The sequence below is a fragment of the Pongo pygmaeus genome, chromosome 6 (genome assembly GCF_028885625.2).
Source record: "Pongo pygmaeus isolate AG05252 chromosome 6, NHGRI_mPonPyg2-v2.0_pri, whole genome shotgun sequence".
Taxonomy (NCBI): domain Eukaryota; kingdom Metazoa; phylum Chordata; class Mammalia; order Primates; family Hominidae; genus Pongo; species Pongo pygmaeus.
Window position 1 is genome coordinate 116,974,472 of NC_072379.2, and position 22,544 is coordinate 116,997,015.

General features: G+C 34.4%; 1 protein-coding gene across 4 annotated transcripts in view; it reads left to right on the forward strand.

Annotated features, from left to right (window-relative positions):
* Positions 1–22,544, forward strand: part of ANKRD7 (ankyrin repeat domain 7) — a 123,865-nt gene that overhangs the window by 20,372 nt on the left and 80,949 nt on the right. For 3 of the 4 annotated variants that reach the window (XM_054494433.2, XM_054494435.2, XM_054494437.2), the window contains one exon: positions 844–4,093. The gene's annotated coding sequence lies outside the window, so the exon portion shown is untranslated. Of the gene's footprint in view, positions 1–843; positions 4,094–17,551; positions 17,605–22,544 lie in introns of those variants that run through there. The other variant, XR_008503575.2, reaches the window with a different exon arrangement.

The window sequence follows — 22,544 nt, forward strand, 5'->3', positions numbered from 1 at the left end:
TAAACTTAAGGGAGAATTTCTCTGAATTACCTTTTCTTTTTTTTTCTGTTTTTGAGGTGGAGTCTCACTCTGTCACCCAGGCCAGAGTGCAGTGATGCAATCTCAGCTCACTGCAATTTCTGCCTCCCGGGTTCAAGCGATTTTCCTGCCTCGGCCTCCCAAGTATTTGGGATTACAGGCTCCACCACCATGCCCAACTAATTTTTGTATTTTTAGTAGAGTTGGGGTTTCACCATGTTTGCCAGGCTGGTCTCGAACTCCTGACCTCAGGTGATCCGCCAGCCTCGGCCTCCCAAAGTGTTGTAATTACATGCGTGAGCCACTGTGCCTGGCCCTCTGAATTACTCTTAATGTATACTCTTATTTCCTCTTCTCCTGCACCTCTCTCTCTCTTTTAAATGTCTGTGTAGCTCTAAGAAGTGAAGAATTTCTGTGGTTTACACTTCGTTTCTTAAGGGAACTAAAGCAGTAGAAACTACAGAAAAATCTTTGCTACATTTTGAGTGCCTCTTGAGGGTAGACATTTAAAACCAGGCTCACTCATTTTATTTTGGCAAGTTTGTTCACAGTTCATAGTGAAATGTTAATTTTAATTAATGTTTTAAAGCATAGATTTATTGTGTCAAGAAAATTACGAAAAGATGTTGCAAAAATGGTGAACGTAAAAAGTTATATTTCTGTCAAATTCAAAAGGGACTACCTAATCATTTAAAAATTACTATTAGATATAGAAATGCTAAATTATAATTGTGTGTAGATGAGGCATATAATTTAAGAAATACATGTAGAAATGGAAATATTTAGACATAAGTGAAGACATTATAAATATCATTTGTTTCCTAGATATGGAACCCATTTCTACAATTTCTTTGCCGCTTCCTTGAATTGGAAAAATGTATTTTGAAAGAACCGTTAAGTGAACTATTATGATATTTTTGCTGACTACCCAGTTGAAGAAAAGTTTGTTAATTGGATGGGATTTTTTTTTTCACGTTAGAAGACATGAAGAAATTTTAAAATATAAACATCTATATTGTGAACCATCAGCTGAAAAGATAAATTTGTGTTCAATATATAGGCAGAAAAAAATTTGTGTCAAAATATTGAATGGAATAATAATGAGTAAACTGTGTTAGGCATGTGTTAAAACATTTAACTAAAATAAAAATACATTTCAGCTACAAAATGAAGGAAAACATTATAAATAATCCTGTATAAATCGAAATTATCTTTTATATACAAGTATTTTCACTGGTAAGACCTTTTTGATTTTTTAGAAACACTACAGTAGTATAATATATATTCAGAAAACTTGGGTATTATAGAAAAGAAAAAAGAAAATGCATCACTCAAAGTCTCATTACCCAAACAAAACATTTGTTAAATTTTTGGCATGTTTTGTAGTATTTTAAAATTTGCTTAGTTTTTTTTCCTCAAAGAGAATTTCCAATTTTACATTTTTCTTCTTGAAAACACAATACATTGTTCACAGTTTGCACTGTGCTCTTTGCTATAGCTTAAACACATCGAGTGTGGTCTGGCTTCAGAACAGTTCCCTATAAGACCCTTTTTCCTTTAGTTATTGCCTAGGACAACTCCTCATGGGACCTCAGTCACTGCTCTGTCATTCTGTCACTTACAATGCACTACTCTCTTCTTGCATTTTGGAATTAAAGCTCCATGAGGGCTTGAACCTTTTGTTCCCTACTACTTGTTAAATGCCTGGTGTATAGTAGATATTCAATTTGCTGAATAATAAGTGATACTTTCAGGCCCTGTTCCAGTAACTTTACATATCTTACCTCATGATCTTTGCACAGTCTTGTGAGGTAGGAAGTATTTGTATCCTCATTTTAAGATGAGAACATTGAGGTGCAACATGGTTCAATGACTTGCTTGAGATTACTGAGCTAGAACACTGGGAGCTGGTGTATAAACCCATGCTCTCTGGATTTGAACCTAACCAGTCCCATGCCAGAATTTGTACCATAAACCAATATGCCATGTCATTTCTCTCATGAATGAATGTATATCATCCTTGTAAGCTCTACTTTTAATGGCTCAGAAGGAAGATTTTCTTTGAATTTGAAACTCATTTAAACCACTCTTTTATTTAAGTATGTTTGTTTCACTTATTTCTAGTGCTAGGTGATATTGAAGAGCTAAAATGGAGGGGAAATAAAACCAGACAATTCCTGACTTCAAGTCAACAAACATTTAATTTCTGCTATGGTTTCAATCAGTGATTCTTAACTGGGAGCAATTTTGACCCCAGGGGGTATTTGGCAATGTCTGCTGAGATTTTTGATTGTCAAGACTGAGAATCAATACTGCTAAATATCCTATCATGCATGGGACAGTCCCCACAACAAGTAATTGTCTGGCCCCAAATGTCAACAGTTTCACGGCTGAGAACTCTGATGTAGATTCTATATTATATGCTGGGGACCAAAGATGAAAAAGATGTTTTTATATACTCTGCCTTAAATGAGCTCACAAATTTTTAGTTTCCCCACTCCCAGTCTTTATGTAAGCAGAGTTAGAACATGTGTAGTGTACCTTCACCATTAACAGAAAAGGAGGGAGTGGTAAACTACCTAGCGTAGTTTAGGGAGGGTCAGAGGTGATTTCAGCTAAAAAGGAACTTTTTGGCTGGGCTCGTAGAATAAGTAGGGTTTCTCTAGGTCTCCCAATCAAAACTTAGTCAACCATAATAAAAAGTTTATAACAGAGGCAGAGGCAAAACACCCAAGAATCAGAGGAGAGAGGAAGTCACCACAAGGTTAACATTGGTGGGGTAGATAAGATTTTAACCAGGTTCTGAAGGGTAGGTGGAATTTTGACATAGTACTTCTAATAAGAAATTAGGCTTGGCACGTTGGCTCACACCTGTAATTCCAACACTTTGAGTGGCTGAGGTAGGAGGATCACTGGAGCCCAGGAGTTTGAGACCAGCTTGGGCAACATAATGACATCCCATCTCTACAAAAAATTTAAAAATTAGCTAAGCATGGTGGCACATGCTGGTAGTCTCACGTACTTAGGAGACTCCTGCTGAAGTGGGACGATTGCTTGAGCCTAGGAGGTTGAGGCCTCAGTCGGTGGTGATTTTGCCACTGTACTCCAGCCTGACCTTGTCACAAAAAAGAAAAAAAATAAATTAGGTGGGATGAAGAACTTTGTGTATTTTATAATAGAATTTGTGTTGACTACTCCTTGGGGAAAATGTGTACTCTAAAATGGTATGCTGTAGTGCAGATGTAGTGCACAGGTATTTGATCTGATTTTGCCAGCTCTGCTTCTCCATTACTATTATATCTCTAGGAACAATTTTGTGAATTCTCTCAAGTATTTCAATTCTTAGAATATTGTCAAATTGTGAATTACTTTTCAGTGTGCCTGGTAATATCTAAAACAGAACAAATTCACTTTTCCTTTAAGAAGTTTAACAACAGAAAACAACTATTTAATACATACCCAACTTTAGGTAAATATGTACACTTCCTTTAAGCAACCATATAAGTAGACTACTTTTCTCACTCATGTGGACAGCTAGGAGGAATACATTTCTTCATGAATGATCTCTTCCCCTAACCAACTTTGTTATGGCATAAAGTCGTGCAGATTTAGAGTACCCTCGTGAAGGGAGTGATGCTGACTAAACCATGTGCTTTGACACAAGTCTGGCAAAGAAAGGGCACATTTTTCTAATTTTTCAAAGGTAAGTGGAAGTGACACATTGCCTTTTTTTTTCTTATCAGAAGCCCATCACCCTCTTGCACTCTTGCCATCCTCCCCAAGGAGAGCATGTTAGATAGCAGCTACTTCTCCAGCCTTGGTCTCCCAATGAGACACACATGGGCATGTCTGAATTAAGCCCAGCTGATAAGAGGAACCCTGCGGGGCTTAGCAGAGCCACAGCCAGTACTCAAAAGAAAGAAATAAATGTTTGGAGTTTAAACCAGTGATACTGTGAGGCTGTTTATTGTCCCCAGCAAAAAGATGACTGATAACAGAAATCATGGGGTCAGCTTGTCAGATCAACAGTGTGCATCTCGCTTGTGATGTGCTTACCCACTTTCATTCTCTAGAAATAAAGCCTCTCCCCACAAAAGATTCTTTTACCAGCTGCAAGGAAAACCATTTCATGTGTTACATAGATGATGCTTTTATTCTGCAGTCTTTACTGAGATTTAATGAATCATACGTTTACATAATCACTTTTTGCTTTACAAGAAATACCTGACATTTCTTTCCTAAGGAGTTCTATTAGTTTGCTATTGTTGCTGTAACAAACTACCACAAATGCAGTGACTTGAAACAAACACGAATGGATTATCTTACAGTTTTGGAGGTCAGAAGTAAAAAGTGGATCTAGGAGGGTAACCACAAGGTGTTGGCAGGATGTGTTCCTTTCTGGAGGCTCTGGGGGAGAGTTTGTTTCCTTGCCTTTTGTAGCATCTAAATGCTGCCCACAATCCTTGGCTCCTGATCCCCAGCAATTATATCACTCTGACCTCTGCTTCTGCCCTCAAATCTTCTCTGACTTTCCTGCCTCCTCCTTTCACTTATAAAGATGCTTGTGATTACATTCAGTCCACTTGGAAAATCTGTGATAGCCTGCCCTCCCATCTTGAAACTCTTAATCTAATCACATCTTTACATCATTTTTGCCTCTTAAAATAACATATTCCCAGGTTCTGGGCATTAGGATATGGATATCTTTGACAGGCCAGTATTCTGCTACCCACAGGTGCAGTGGAGTGGATTGGAGATTACTTACTGATTTTATTTTAAATTTTGAAACAATCTCAAACTTAGAGAAAAATTGTCTTCTCAGTACAGTTTTTTTTTTGAACCATTGTGTGAGTAGGTGACCTTATGTTGTATCACCCCTAAGACTTTTGTGTGTATTTTCCTCGAACAAGAACATTCTTCTGCATAATCACAATATAACCATCTGAATTGGGGAATGATTAACATTGATACAATGCTAACATATACTTCTCAGATTTCATTCATATTTTCCCAAATGATCCAATAATGTTCTTTATAGCAAAATAATCAAATATTGCCTCTATCATGTCTCTTGATTCTCCTTAATTTTTCAATAAATATTTGGTATTTCATTCATTTTTATGACCTTGACACTTTAGGAATTATAAGCCAGTTGTTTGATAGGATGTTCTGATTTTGAGTTTGGTAATTCTTTATGATTGGATCCATGTTATGGGTGTTTGGTAAAATTATCTCAGAAGTGTTGTTACATCCTCCCTTGTGGCACACCATTTCAATTTGCAGTTTACTTTGATCACTGGATTAAGGTGGTATTGTCAGCCAGGCTTCTGCAATGTAAAGTTGCTCTTTTTTTTTTTCTATTTGTAATGATATGTATCTTGTGGAGAGGTATTTTGAAACAATGTAAAGATCCTGATCCTCATTACATTTTCCATTCGTTTATATGAACTTGAATTCCTAGTTTCCTATTTCAATGGATTGTGTAACTTAATTTGATGCTCAAATTTTCTCAGAGTTGCATGTCTAATTTTTTTTTTTTGGTGAAAGACTGGACATTCTAGAGAATATATTTAGCAATTCTGGCTTCTGTTTTATTTTTCTGAGGGATTTTTTTTTTTTCTGAGGGATTTCTTAAAGCCTAGTACACATTAGTTATTTTTCCTGATCCTCTCCCTCCCATTATCTGCCATCTGATAGGCCCCAGTGTGTGTTGTTCCCCTCTGTGTGTTCATGCGTTCTCATAATTTAGCTCTTGCTTATAAGTGAGGGCATGCAGTATTTGGTTTTCTGTTCCTGGGTTAGTTTGCTAAAGATTATGGCCTCCAGCTCCATCCATGTCACTGCAAAGGACATGATCTCGTTCTTTTTTATGGCCACGTAGTATTCCATGGTGTATATATATCACATTTTCTTTATCCAGTCTGTCATTGATGGGCATTTGGATTGATTCCATGTCTGCTATTGTGAATAGCACTGCAATGAACATATGCATGCATGTGTCTTTATAGTAGAATGATTTATATTCTTTTGGGTATATACCCAGCAATGGGACTGTGGGGTTGAATAGTATTTCTGTCTTTAGGTCTTTGAGGAGTCACCACACTGTCTCCCACAATGGTTGAACTAATTTATACTCTTAACAGCAGTGTAAAAGAATTCCTTTTTCTCCACAACCTTGTCAGCATCTGTTATTTGTTGACTTTTTAATAATAATCGTTCTGACTGGTGTGAAATGGTATCTCACTGTGGTTTTGATTGAGCTTTTTTCATGTGATTGTTGGCTGCATGTATATCTTCTTTTGAGAAGTTTCTATTCATGTCCTTTGCCTACTTTTCAATGTGGTTGTTTTTTTTCTCTTATAAAATTGTTTAAGTTTTTTATAAATGCTAGATATTGGGTTTTTGTCAGATACATGGTTTGCAAAATTTTCTCCTGTTCTGTAAATCGTCTGTTTACTCTGTTGATAGGGTTTTTTTTGGTGGGGAGGGGCTGTACAGAAGTCTTTAATTAGATCCCATTTGTCAGTTTTTGCTTTTGTTGCAATTACTTTTGGCATCTTCGTCATGAAATTTTTGTCCATGCCTAAGTCCTAAATGGTATTGCCTAGGTTTTCTTCTACGGTTTTTATAGTTTTGGGTTTTGCATTTAAGTCTTTAATCCATCTTGAGTAGATTTTTGTATATGATGTAAGGAAGGGGTCCAGTTTCAGTTTTCTGCATATGGCTAGCCAGTTATCCCAGCACCATTTATTAAATAGGGAATCTTTTCCTCATTGCTTTTTGTCAGGTTTGTCAAAGATCAGATAGTTGTAGGTGTGTGGTATTATTTCTGGGTTCTCCATTCTGTTCCATTGGTCAGTGTGTCTGTTTTTGTACCAGTACCATGCTGTTTCAGTTATTAGTATAAAGGCAGGTAGTGTGATGCCTCCAGCTTCATTCTTTTTGCCTAGGATTGCCTTGGCTATTTGGGCTCTTTTTTGATTCCATATACATTTTAAAATAGTTTTTTCCAATTCTGTGAAGAATGCCAATGGTAGTTTAATGGGAATAGCATTGAATCTATAAATTACTTTGGGCAGTATGGCCATGTTCATGATATTGATTCTTCCTATCCGTGAGCATGGAATGTTTTTCCATTTGTTTGTGTCATCCTTGATTTCTTCGAGCAGTGGTTTGTAGTTCTCTTTGTAGAGGTCATTCACTTCCCTTGTTAGCTATATTCCCAGGTATTTTATTCTTTTGGGGGCAATTGTGAATGGGAGTTCATTCACGATTTGGCTCTCAGTTTGTTGAATTGTTTAAACTTTAGACCATGCCAATGTATTTTTAAGTGGACTTAAATAAAACTTACACTAAAAAAGAGACTATATCTTCTAAAAATGCTGAAAATTCTAAAATGTTATTGAGAAGATACTTAGGGGCTCAAAAATCTGGCTAAGATTTTACTCCCCCACCCTCACATACATGAAATATTTTGAAACATAGACATTTCACAGGATGAAAACAATGTTCACTCTAACTTGGTACCTTAATTAGCAATAATTACCTTATTATAGGGCTATGCTGCTATAAAAATAAAGAGATTAAATGGAAACGACTGGATCCATATGATACAAGATGCACAATAATCCTTTTTTTGTAATGAGACTATAACCATTGTTAACAAAAAACGGCTGTCAGTTCTATTCATTTGAAAGTCACATATGGATCGTTCATTGTGGCAGGCAGTATGTGGGAGCAGTGGACATAGAGATCAGAGGATCTCTTATAACCTGAGTCAAATATTTTCCCCACATTAGTGTATCTAATCAGTAAACACATAAACTCTTGCTGTAAAGCTTGCCTAAGAAGCTAGCAACACTGCCTCAGAACTCACTATATTTTTGAACATGATAACTTTTAATATTTTGATATAACATTTCAAAAATAATTCTAAGGACATTTTTGTGGAAGAATCTATTTTTGGAAAGATGAACTCTTTTGTATTGGATAACTCAAGACTACTGTAAATCAGCAACTGTACTGTTAAAAGGATATCATTGTCAGTGGACCTGGCCATTCCACATCTTGGAATATATTCTAAGAAAATGACTAGAAAATAAGGCAAATATTCATATACACTGATGTACATCACAGATTTATTTAAATATTAGCAAAAGTTTAGAAGCCATTTGTGTTCAATCATAGAGGATGCCGTGGACTTCTAGGGTGAGGTGATCTCCTAATGCTAAATATGATAAATAAGTTTCTTGCCCTCCTGCTTGCTGGCCGGTATCCTATCTTGATTCTGCTGATTCTTTGCTGTTCTTTACTGCATTTATTTTGTCATTTTCTTTTGATGCATTAGAAAATATAAACTTGGGATCAATTTATATACTTATTAAGACAATAAATTTGACTTACCCATCAACCTTGCCTGTGCCTCTCTTCTCGTCTGGCAGTACTGGGTATTAGCAATCTTCAGAGTCTACCAGTTGGATACTAGTGGGGGAACATCTTCATGTTTATTAGCCATTTGATTTCCTTTTGGGACAATAGTATAAAATGCCTGGCCTATCCTTTCCTGTTTCCTGTTTTTTCTTAATTACCTTCATTAATACTTAAAATATGAAGACTACAAATACGCATTCATATACATTTATTGCATATGACGTACTTTGTAGTTGATTTGACTTTGGTTCAACAGATTTTTTCAGTGATTTCTTATAGCAATCAGCTCCACCCCCAATAATATATTTATCCTTCACTGAACTACCACATATTTGAATAGGTCCTCTTCATATGATTATTTCTCTTCTAGACATAGTTATTATTAATAAGTGATTACGGTCTTTAACAATCTAGACTGTTTTACTTACAGAGTTGCTTATGGCACATTTTTATCTTATTTACACCTATTTGACTGAAAAATAATTGTGCACCTTTTATTTAATCCCTATAGTTAAGAAAGATTTCCTTTATATAACATTTCATTTCTTGTCTTTTTTCTCTTTTTGGCCATGTTTTTGATTCATAAGCAATGATAAGGTAATAGGAATATCGAAGGATTTTATTCTGGATAAGATTAAGATTTAAGGTGCTTTTAGAATATTTTATTTGGCATTTGCTTCATTTGTTAAAAAACCCTGCCTTTTCTTTATCACAAAATCTATAATTCTATGAAGTATTTGTTCTATTGGGTATTTCCCCGTGTAACTATTTGCCATCTAGTGGACAGTCTAAATGCTGCTCAGTTTTACAAAATAAAGTTTCCAATTTGATCTTTTCACAATATCTTATAGGGAGAAAACCTTTTTTCCAAGTTTTCAAGTTTTAAGCTATTTTAATACACAAGGATTTATAAATCAGTTCTGATTTGTGTATAAAAGAATTGTTATTTTGAATGAACTTGTATCCTCTCCCATATCTACTACATTTCTTAGCACCTAGTAGGCACCTATTAAAATTAAATATTTATTGAATGGAATATTTGTTGAATGAATGAATAAAATGTTTAGTGAACTATACATGTCTTTCAGTGGTTGGAGCATTTACAATTTTTATACTTCATTATTTTTATTTAGTAGAGTTAGCAAAAAGAATGGCTGGAAGTCAGAGGACTTGTTCACATATTACCAAAGAATGTCTATGTTACATGACCAATTTATGCATCTACACTACATGTGAATGTGTGTTGACTGATTTGCTACTTTTGCATTTTTTCATATTCAGGGTTTTCATAATTCATGGACATAGTGAGTGAAGCTATGCTGCTTTTACTAGGAACTATTTCTTTTGGGATTTTGCTGGTGTATTCAACTAGCAGGGAACTTCAAGTGGAATCTAGGACACCTGATTGCCTTGAACAATTAAGGCAATTGAAGGTGCTGGAGAGTAAAGTTAATCGATGCATGCTTTAGAAGTCTGTATTCACAAAGGGAAGTCAAGTGTTCCATTCAACAAATACTGAGTTTCTGTTACATGTCAGGCATGTATTATGCATGGCAGTACTAAGATAAACAACATCTTATGGTCTATAAGATTTTTTACCTAACTGGAGAGATAACACATTGAAAATCTCTTACCTTACCTTCTTCTTTGAGAAATTATGCTTTAGCTTTTGTGGTTCCCCATGCCTTGTGTGATAGGCAGAATTGTAAAATGACCCCCTGTGACCTATGCCATTATGTATTCTTCTTTTGAGTGTGTTTGGAAATTGTAAATATGATGAAGTGTCACTCCTGTAATTATGTTACTTAAATGGCAAAAGGGAGATTAACCTGTTTGGGCTTGATCTGATCACATGGGCCCTTTAAATCTAGGTCCAGAATTCAGACACAAAAGTCAGAGATGGAAGTATAAGAAAGATCTCAGGTGAGGGAAACTCTCTTGCTGGCTTTGAGTATGAAGGGGGCCATGTGGCGAGATCTGAGAGTAGTTTCTAGGAACTGAGAACAATAGCTAGCAAGAAAATGGGGACCTCAAACCTGCAGATACAAATTATTGAATTTTTTTCTGCACCTATATGAGCTTGGAAGAGAACTCTGAGCAATAGCTGAGAAAGCAGCTTGTGGACACCTTGATTTGAGACCCTGAGCAGACAGCCCACCACCCTGTGCCAGGACTCTGACATATAAAACTTTGAGTTTGTCAATGTTTTATAGCTTTTAGTAAGCCTTTCACCTCCCTAGCTAAGTTTATTCTTTTTGGTGTTATAAATGGAATTGTTTTCCTGATTTATTTTTCAGGTAGCTGGTTGTTGGTATATAGAAGTGTAGTTGCTTTTTGTATATTGATTTCATATCCTGCAACTTCACTGAATTTGCTTATTAATTCAAAGTTTCTTTGCAGTCTTTAGAGTTTTCTATTTAGAAGATTATGTCATCTGCAAACAAACAATTTTACTTTCTCCTTTCTGATTTGGATGACTTTTCTTTCTTTCTTATTGTATAATTCCTCCGTCAAGGACTTCAGTACTTGACTGAATAGAAGTGCTGAAAGTGGGAATCCTTTCCTTGATCCTGATCTTACAGGAATAGCTTTCAGTTTTTCACCAGTGGGAATGATGTAAGCTACAGGCTTTTCAAATACGACTTTTATTATATTTAGGTGATTTCCTTATATTTCTAGTTTGTTGAGAGTTTTCATCATGAAATGGTGTTGAATTTTGTCAAAAGCTTTTTTCTGTATCTATTATGAGAGTCATAGGAGTTTTACTCTTAGTTCTGTTAATGGGCATGGTTATACTGATTGATTTTTGGATATGGAACCACCCTTGCATCCTAGAAATAAATCCCACTTGATATGATATACGATCTTTTAATGTGCTGCTGAATTAAATTTACTAGTATTTTGTGGAGAATTTTTGCCTCTATGTTAATCAGACATCATGTTGACCTGTAGTTTTCTTTTCTTGTGTTGTTTGTCTTTGATATCAGGGAATGCTGGCTTAATGAGTTTGCAAGTGCTCCTTTGTCTTCATTTTGGGGAAGAATTTGAGAAAGGCTGACACTAACTCTTGTTTAAATGTTTAGTAGAATTCACTAGTGAAGCCATCTGGCTCTGGGCTTTTCTTTGTTGAGACGCTTTTTGATTACTGATCCAATCTCCACATTAAAATAGGTCTGCCTTTATCCTTGAAATAACCTGCTCAATTGTCAACAAGAAGTGTATCTGGAGACAGTTTGCATTCCTTTTTGTTTGTTTAATGTTGATTATGTCCCTGATAATTCAGGCATAAATAAAAAATAAGGTAAAAATTATATGTATAAAAATCTATGTAGTCGATGTAACTAAAATATTTGAGGAATTAATGCTGGATTTTGAGAAGAAGGTATACATAATGGAGATTCTGGAGAAAATGCAACTGAGCGACCCACATCAAGTATAATTTTTCTTCTTATTAGAAGCACATGAGATTAATAGACTACAGTGATTATCTATTATTTACAAGTATGATACTGTAAGAATTCTTTCCTGCTTTCTGGAGATTGACCATTCAGAGACAATAAGGAAGGGGAACATGTGTTTTTTGAATCATCCTTGTGTATTTTTATGTTTCTTAAAAGTTAGTAAGAAGCTTCTCCTTTCTATTTAAGTAAGATAAATTTAAGATGTGATAGAATGTCACAATGGATTTCTGATTTCTGCTTCAGATTTAGATATCTGTACCCTACCCTTCTTTTAGTCACATACGCACACACTTGCTAGAAGGATCATCCAACTTTATTCAAAAGACTTGGCTGTACACTGAAAGCCTTCATAGTCAAGTGAACCACACCTACTCTGGGACTCAAAACTATTGGGATTGTTGAAGAATCCAAATGCCAGCAGAAGCCCTGAAGCCTTATGGGAAATGTTGGTCTTCTGATGCCCTGAATAGAATATTTCTATTATTATAATTTTAATAAATATTTATAAATATATAAAATTAGATATTTATAAATATATATTTATAATTTATAATTTATATATAATTTATAATATATATAAATTACAGATATATTTTAATAGATGTATAAATTATAATTTATAAATTACAAATATAAATATATAAATATGTAATTTATAAATACATAATTATAAATATTATAATATTTCTATTATTTAGTTAAAAAATCAAAGTATGATCTTAAGGAAGACAAAGTATAAGAATAGGAACTTGGAAGGTGGGAGTTAAGCGGGTCACTGGAATTTTATCAGTTAATTGCTCCTATATATAATGGGATATCAAGAATTCCTGAGAAAAAAACAACAGTTTGGGTAATACACCAGAAAAGGAAGATAGCAACACTTTCCTTTGGCCTCTCTCTTAATAGTGATTCTATCTATATATTAAAGGACCTGAATTGTTATGGTAATAGAAGGCATAGAATTATAAGGAAATTGCAGCTGGTGTGTAGTATAGATACACATTTACTTTTCAAATTTTGTGAACGTTTCCTCCTTTGAGTCAGGCATAGAAGCTCCCTAAGTGCTGATAGATAGAATAAGTTAAAAAAAGACATTGTGATATTCTGTTAACTGAATCTGTCTCAGTCTTGTTTACATTGTTCCCAAATCTCAGACACTACAAGTGAAAGAGCCTTTTAACAGTAATACTGTCCAATGATTACATATAAAAACATACCAAACCTCACAAAATTGACCAATCTATATTAAATACCTGTGAGAAGATCCAGACTTGAAAATTTGAGTTTTTGTTTACATGTAATATGTCTAACTGTAGTAGAATGAAGTATGTTTCAGAAATATCTTGCCATGTCCTTGATATGAAGTTTGGTATGATCACTTGCTCTGACCAGGATCTTGGAGTGTAGATGACACAGAGCAGAGCTTCAGTCAACCTGCAGTGGACATCTAGCATGGACATAAATAAATCTTTGTTGTTTTAAGCCACTGAAGTTTCTTTAGCCATAGCAAAATACAATCTATCTTGACTTATACACTATCCTGAGCTTCATATGTGTAATATCAAAAGTATGTATCAGAAGAATAAATGTATTTGTTCTTCCTTAATTTTAGAGGTATAGTCAGTGAGAAAATAAAGCTTAATTCCACCAAAGGAATCCGTTTCTACCACTTTAAAGCAACTTGTTTGATATTTAAAGAAATATCTTAGAAAACAGGCAGGAAGTACAGTGATTCTTTATGTTCTCACACAGAGAAATATTAAAAATAATGGCATATTTTCTTTAGAGAAGTAAAACGAATTCATCACCTTTGTGAATATCATATTTATGTACATTTTCTGTGGTAAATTATTTACTTCAAATGGATTTGTGTATCAGAAATGACAGGAATATCAAAACTGTTTATGAATGGTTATAATTAAGAATACTTGACTTTTGTGAAAATTTAGAGATCAAAAATATTTTTTCAACTTGGTTTATATGTGTAGCAGAAGGCAGCCTAACAAAAAAGAAAGTTAACTTAGAGAGTAACCAAGGAAGAAATTACAACAGAGTTATTTTTAGAAACTATGCAATCCAGAAGACAATAGAGGGCATCATCTTAATAATACAGATTGAAAAAAGAAAAGTAAACCCTAGAATTATATACCCAGTGAAAATATCCCTAAAAAAGGAAGGTGAAAGTCTTTTTTACACAGCAAAAAGCAGAAATAACTCCTTTCCAGCAGACATGAAATGTTAAAAGAAGTTCTTTAGACAGGAGTATAACAAGAGATGGAAAGTTAGATATGAACAAAGAAAGGATTGTAGAGGCCAGGTGCGGTGGCTCATGGATGTAATCCCAGCACTTTGGGAGGCAAAGGTGGGCGAATCACCTGAGGTCGGGAGTTCCAGACCAGCCTGACCAACATGGAGAAACTCCGTCTCTACTATAAATACAAAATTAGCCGGGCGATGTGGTCCATGCCTGTAATCCCAACTACTTGGGAGGCTGAGGCAGGAGAATCGCTTGAACCTGGAAGGTGGAAGGTGGAGGTTGCGGTGAGCCAAGATCGTGCCATTGCACTCCGGCCTGGGCAACAAGAGTGAAACTCTGTCTCAAAAAAAAAAAAATAAAATAAAATAAATAAATAAATAAATAAATAGGATTGTAGAAATGGGAAATGTGAGAGTAAATAAGAAGTTTACCTTTTAAAAATTTATAACATATGTAAATATAGAGATGTAACATGCATAAAAATAAAGAACAATGCAGGAAAGAAAATATATGGAAGTATATTGTTTGAAGATTTTTATGCTACATGTGAAGAAACATATAAACTAAATAGACTCCTACATACTAAAGAAATGTGGATAAATATTTTTCACAAAGAGAACTCCAGATTCAGATGGCTTCACTTAGTCAACATGGTCATATAATTTCTAGACAGCATAGTAAAGGCATGAAAAGAAAATAAAAGGCATAAAAATTGTGAAGAAAAAAATAAAATTGTTCTGATTTGTAGATGACATAATTGTCTACATATAAAATCCGAATGAACCTAAACCAACAAACAAAAACCAGCTACTAGAATTAATAAGTGACTTTGTCAAAGTCGCAAGATACAAGATAAACATACAAAATGAATTGTATTTCTGTATACTAGCAATGAACGTGTGGGCATCAAAATTAAAAATACTTTTTCATAAAGAAAACACTTCTATGAAATAGTTGTAAATGAAAACATGTACAGGACTTATATGCTGAAAATTACAAAATGCTGATGAGAGGAATACAACATCTCAATAAATGGAGAGACATAATACATTTGTAGATTGGAAGACTCAGCATGGTGAAGATGACAATTCTTTTCAAGTAGATATGTAGGTTTAATGCAATCTCATCAATATCCCAGCAAGATATTTTGTAGATATAGACAAGATTATTCTAAAATTTATATGAAAAGGCAAAAGAACTAGAATAGCTAAAACAATTTTGAAAAAAGAGTAAAGTGGAAGGAATCATTCTACCTGATTCAAAGACATTATATGGCTCTAGTAAGCAAGTCTGTGTAGTAGTATTCATGGAGGGATAGATACATAAATTAATGAAACAGAAGAGAGAACCCAGAAATAGACCTACGCAAATATGCTTGAATTTTGATGAAGACAGAAAAGCAATTCAATAGAGGACAGATCACAAAGAAAGAGAGCTGGAGCTATCATACATCCATAGGCCAAAAAATGAACTTTGACCTAAGTCTCACTTTGTATGCAAATAAACTAGAAATGGATCATGGAATTAAATATAAAGCATAAAAATGTAAAACTTTTAGAAAAACAATCATAGAGAAAATCTTTAGGCTTGGGCTAAGCAAGAGCTCTTAGACCTGACACCAGAGGCATAGTCCATTAAAGGAAAATTCAGTGAATTAGACTACATTAAAATTGGAAATTTTTGCTGTGTGAAAGACCCTGTTATAGGGAGTAAAAATTCAAGCTATAATCTATTATAGGAGAAAATATTTGCAAATTACATATCTGATAAAAGACTAGTATGTAAATTATATTGAGGACACTCAAAACTTAACAGTAAAAAACAATCAATTAGTAAAAGGACAAAATCAATGAAAAGACACATCACCAAGGAGGATATATATATGGCAAATAAGCAGATGAAAAGATGTTCAACATCATTAGCCATTAGGGAAATGGAAATTAAAACTGTACACCAATGTTCATAGCAGCTTTATTTGTAATATCCACAATCTAGAAGCAACCTAAATGTCCTTAAAGGGGAGGAGCAGTATTGTATGATATGGATGTGCCACAGTTTGTTTAACAGTGATCCTTTCCTAAGTTTGTTTAACTGTGGTACATCCATATCATACAATACTACTCCACCCCTTTATGGACATCTAGGTTGTCAGATGACCTAGATGGATGTGGTACATCCATATCATACAATACTACTTAGCAATAAAGCAGAACAAACTATTGGTACATACCATGACCTGTGTAAATTTCCAGAGACTTACACTTAATGAAAAAAGCAAGGCCCGAAGGTTCTTATATTGTATGATTCCATCTATAGAACATTCTTGAAATGACAAAATTATAGAAATGGGGAACAGATTAGTGGTTGCAAAGGGTTAAGGAAGTAGTGCAGGGCAGGAAGGATGTAGGGATGGCTACAAAAAGGCAACATATGGGATCCTTGTGATTACAAAAATGTTCTATATCTTGACTATATCAATGATGATATTTTAGTCATTTTGCATGGGTGAAACCAGGATAAAGAGTAAATGGGATTTCTCTGTATTTTTTAATGACTGAATGCAAATTATAATTTAATGTAAAAAATTTTAATTAAAAATTATATACATATGAAAAAAGTTACTAGGCTAAAACATGCTCCTCTGAAGATATGGGTACTTAAGGATAGTTTATTTCTTCCAACCTAAGATAAATTTAGGGGTACTTTACTTAAATATTTATGGCCTTGAAAATTAACTATTCTATATGGTTGGAGAGCTCAGACTGTTTTATGGGTGCAATATTCATATTTTTCCAGAGACATTTAAGTTAGCAAAAATAGAACTCAGAAAAAGTTGTATTTATTTTTCCAAACAATAGGTGGCATCTGAGTTTCACAAACTGATAATTCATGCTTATATCAGGAAATGCAGTTGTATTTTTCAAATTCATTCAAAATTTAGTTTACACAGTACTCATCATGGTTTATATTTATAAGTATTGATTAATTAAAAGAATACACTTTTTTCTAAAATTAACACTGGGAATTTTGCTAGTTTTGAGGGAAAATATGAAAATATGCCATAGATTTCATAATGTAATGTTACATCTTTTTGAATATAATTTATACATTGTATAAGAATACACTTTTACTCTCAAATTTGTACTGGAAGTTTTAACTAAAATTTAGTGAATTCTAATGCATGTCAAATGTTAATTTTTCTAATTTTCTTTCACATTATTCAGCTGTGTAGAAAAATCTAATATTATATGAATGATACATAACTTCATTTTCTAATAAAACTTACATTATTTGGAAATACCAACCTTCTTGACTCTGTCAGCTTTGACTACTGTTTTATATACCTCAGGCACCAAATGTTTTCTTGTTTCCCTCCCTTTCACAGTTTGGAGCTTATTCTTGGGGACTATTCTAAGCCTGAGGAACCAACAACCCACGGTGAGACTAATCATTTCCTATTGTTTTCAGGTATTGAATACCTCTATATCAGTTTTAAAAAAAGAAAAGTCTGGAGCCTTTTGTGTTATTTTTCCTAGCTGTAAGACTATAAATTCTCATACATATTCAAAGCTGTTGAGTTTATTCTTTCCTAAGAACCGCTAGGTTATACTGGCTCTGAATATCTTTATATTTTGTTCTCATCCTTTTATGGGGCCTGCCAGCACACAACCCTATGGCGAAAGCCACCTGTCTGCTTTGCCATAACTACCTGGGTCTGGCTCCCAGGCTTCATCTCCCTAGCTCAACAGGATAAAAGCCCGAACTCTGAACAAATGAGTGGTAGAAACAATGCCAGGTTTTCTCTTTAAAAAATGGATTTGGATTCATCCCCTGCCATTTTTGAACTCTAAATCTCTGGTTAAGTTGTCAAACCTATCTGAGGCTCAGTTTTGTCAACGACATAATCTGTTGTGAGAATTAATTTAGGTTAAATATTACATTTGTAAGCCATTCTGTAATGGGGCCTTATTTATTTTTTGTTGTTCATTAGAAAATAAAAATTTAAAAATGAAATCAATATATAAATTCAAGCTATTGTTAAAAGAGTAATAAATATAAATTTTGAGTAATACTTAGCTGGCATAGCTGGCAGTTGTATGTAAGCTACAGGAAATTTTTAAAAACAGAAAAAGACATTTTTTTTTTTTTACTTTGAAAGTTAGTGTTCAGAGTAGACAGAGTAGAAATGCCCTTCCTTCCTTCCTTCCTTCCTTCCTCTTCCTCCCCTCCCTCCCTCCCTCCCTTCCTCACTTCCTCCCTTCCTCCCTTCCTTCCTTGTTTCCTTTCTTTCTTTTTCTTTCTTTTCTTTCTTTCTTTCTTTCTTTCTTTCTCTTTCTTTCTTTCTTTCTTTCTTTCTTTCTTTCTTTCTTTCTTTCTTTCTTTCTTTCTTTCTTTCTTTCTTTCTTTCTTTCTGTCTCTCTCTCTCTCTCTGTTTCTTTCTTTCTCAGAGTCTCACTCTGTTGCATAGGTTGGAGTGCAGTGGCACATGCTTAGGCTGGAGTGCAGTGGCACAATCTTGGCTCACTGCAGCCTCCACCTCCCGAGTTCAAGCGATTCTCCTGCCTCAGCCTCTTGAGTAGATGGGATTACAGGCATGTGCCAACACTCCTGGCTAATTTTTATATTTTTAGTAGAGACGGTGTTTCGCCATGTTTATCAGGCTGGTCTCAAACTCCTGACCTCAGGTCATCTGCCTGTCTTGGCCTCCCCAAAGTGCTGAGATTACAGACGTGAGCCACCGTGCCTGGCCGAAATGTTCTTTATGTAAAGGTATTACCTGTTTGATCAAAATATTACTATAAAATCTTCAAGGTGGGAGTTTGGAAAAACAGAAGCAGTCACGAAGAGGGTTTATTTTCACTAGAGAGAAAGTAAAGACAGACTTCAGGAGAGATGAGCAATGTTGGAAGGGCTTTATATTCGAATACTTAAAGGGCTTTGGTACTCTGGGAAGTGTGTGTGTTTGTGTGTTGTGTTGTTGCTATTAATACTAAGTCCCTACCTGAGCCATACGGATAAACAATAGAGGAGATGTGGTTCCACAAAAGAAAACAGAGGGACTGTTCCACATTTTTATAATGAGGATAGTATCTCTTAAGTCATAGTACTGAGGTGAGGATTAAATGAAATAAAGTATATATTGCCTGATGGATGCAATTAGTGGCCCAGAATAAGTGCTCAACAAATGGTGGTACTAGGAGTAATAATAATTTTTATTATTGTTTGTAAATAGGATGATTTTTGTTGTTGTTATAGTAGTAATTTTCTAAAACAGTTTTAGGGTCATATTTGTTATCTTAATTATTTTATCAGCATACAAATGAAGGATAATTATTTGAATATAATCTTTGCAGAGCCATTATGTAAAGGTGGCACTTCCTCCAATTATATCCTTAATTTGTTTATTATCTCCATGCCTAATCATGGTACTCTGAATTACCACAATAAAATTTTCTGTATCTCAAAAAAAAAAATACTAAGTCAAGAATTTGAATGCATGGTTGAAAACCTAAACTAAGACAACTGTGTTAAGTACATTGATTACATTACTTTTTGCTACAAAACCTCTTCTGATAGAAAGCAGCAAAAATTATGTCTGTGTTCTGCATGCCAAATCTTCACAGTGTTTCCCAGCTGCGTTGGTGTTCCAAGCCAGGCTCTTTCTCTTTAGAGTCAGTGTGATGAGCTATAATTGATGGTAGCCATGATGATGATGAAGCCTGAAGTGAGTATTTCTCATGTAAGCTCATTCAAAGGAGTTTTGAGCAATCATTTCTGTGTCAAAGTCAAGTTTTTATAGTGAATGAAAAAACTATACATATATATATATGTAAACATTCATTTTGGACCTGATAGCATTTTTTTTCCTTTTACCAGCCAATAAATCTTAGAGTTTTTTTTCTTGTTGTGGAGATTTATAAGTGGATTCATTTTCCAGAGCTTAAGCTTCCTCCATTCTATCAATGATATTTTCCTCAAAGTGCCTTTGATAGCTTAAATAGCCTTGAGAAGAAAGTTTATAAATTAAGTATAAGATTAATAAGTATATTTACTTCATTCTTTTGGGGCTGCTGCAATTTCACTGTAGATTTTTAAATCAGTGTGCAGCATTTCATATCATTAGGAAGTGGAATGGGTATATAACATTAAATTCAATAATGTCCTGGTAAGTAAGTTACAAACATCAGTATTTCCTCTCAAATAACTTCTCTCAAATATTTAAGAGCACATATTAACTAGACTTTTATATTTACATTTATATTTTTAAGGTGAGATTTATATAAAATGAAATGTCTAAATCTTAAGTATACTATGAGATGAGTACGCACAAATACATGTAACTGTGTAACCCAAAACCCTATCAAGATACAGAACTTTGCTAGAAGGATTCCTTCATTTGCTTTCCCATTCAATCCCCGTTCTCCACCAAATTTTTTTTTTTTTCTGGCTGGAGTAGTTTTGCCTTTTCTAGGATTTTACATAAATTGAATCATGTGGTATTTACTCTTTTGGGTAAAGCTACTTTCACTCCGCATACTGCTTTGAGATTCATCAATGTCGTATGTGTTAATACTTATTTTCTTTGTCTTGTTGAATAGTATTGCACTGTAGAATCTACCACATTTTATCTGTTCTCCGATTAAGATCTGAGAAGTTTCTAGTTTTCAGGTATAATGAATAAACTACTATGATCGTATCTGTTCAAGCCTGTTTTGATTTTTAAATAAGAAACTGTGTGTTTTTACTTTTTTATACTCCTACCAACCACGTATGAAAATTTCAGTTGTTCCACATCCTCACCATCAGTTAGTATTGTCTATATTTTTAATTTTAGCCATTCTTGTGTTTTTTTTTTCGTGTAGGGGTTTGTTCTTGTAGAGGCTTCCAATAGTGGTTCTACTTGTATTTCCCTGATGACTAATGGTAGTGATCACTTTTTCATCTGCTTATTGGCCATTTGTATGTTTTCTTTTGTGAGCTATTTATATATTTTATCTTTTTATGTATTTACTTTCATTATTGTGCTATGAGAATTCTTTATATATCCTATATATTAGCCCTTTGTCATATTTTTATTTTGCAAATAAATTCTTCTAATCTGGAGTTTAACTATGTATTTATTTACTTTGCTTCAACTTTTATTTTAATTTCCAGGGTACAGGCGCAGGATGTGCAGGTTTGTTACCTAGGTAAATGTGTGCCATGGTGGTTTGCTGCACAGATCAACCCATCACCTAGATATTAAGCCTAGCCTCCACTAGATATTCTTCCTGATGTTCTCCCTTTCCCTGTAGCCCCCAACAGGCCCCAGTGTGTGTTGTTTCCTACCATGTGTCCATGTATTCTCATTGTTCAGCTCCCACTTATAAGTGAGAACATTTAGTGTTTGGTTTTCCATTCCTGTGCTAGTTTGCTGAGGATAATGGCCTCCAGCTCCACCCATGTCCCTGCAAAGGACATGATCTCACTCCTTTTTATGAATGCATAATATTGATGGTGTATACTTACCACATTTTCTTTATCTGGTCTATCACTGATGGACATTTGGGTTGATTTCATGTCTTTGCTATTGTGAAGAGTGCTGCAATGAACATACATATACATGTATCTTTATAATAGAATGATTTATGTTCCTTTGGGTATATACCCAGTAATGGGATTGCTGGGTCAAATATATTTCTGCTTCTAGATCTTTGATGAATCGCCACTCCATCTTCCAGAATGGTTGAACTAATTTATATTCCCACCAACAGTGCAAAAGTGTACCTTTTTCTACACATCCTTGCCAGCATTTGTTGTTTCTTGATTTTTTACTAATCACCATTCTGACTGGTATGAGATGGTATCTCATTGTGGTTTTGATTTACATTTCTGCAATGATCAGTGATGTTGAGCTGTTTTCCATATGATTATTGGCCGTGTGAATATCTTCTCTTGAGAAGTGTCTGTTCATGTCCTTTGCCCACTTTTTAATGATTTTTTTTTCTTGTAAATTTATTTAAGTTCCTTGTAGACTCTGGATATTAGACCTTTTTTAGATGGATAGGTTGCAAAAGTTTTCTTCCATTTTGTAAGTTGTCTGTTCACTCTGATGATAATTTCTTTTGAGATGCAGAAACTCTTTAGTTTAATTGATTCCATTTGTCAATTTTAGCTTTTGTTGCCATTGCTTTTGTCGTTTTCGTTGTGAAGTCTTTGCTCATGCCTATGTCCTGAATGGTATTGCCTAGGTTTTCTTCTAGGGTTTTTAGAGTTTTGGGTTTTACATATAAGTCTTTAATCAATTTTGAGTTAATTTTTGTATAAGGTGTAAGGAAGGGGTCCAATTTCAACTTTCTGCATATGGCTAGCCAGTTTTCCCAACACCATTTATTAAA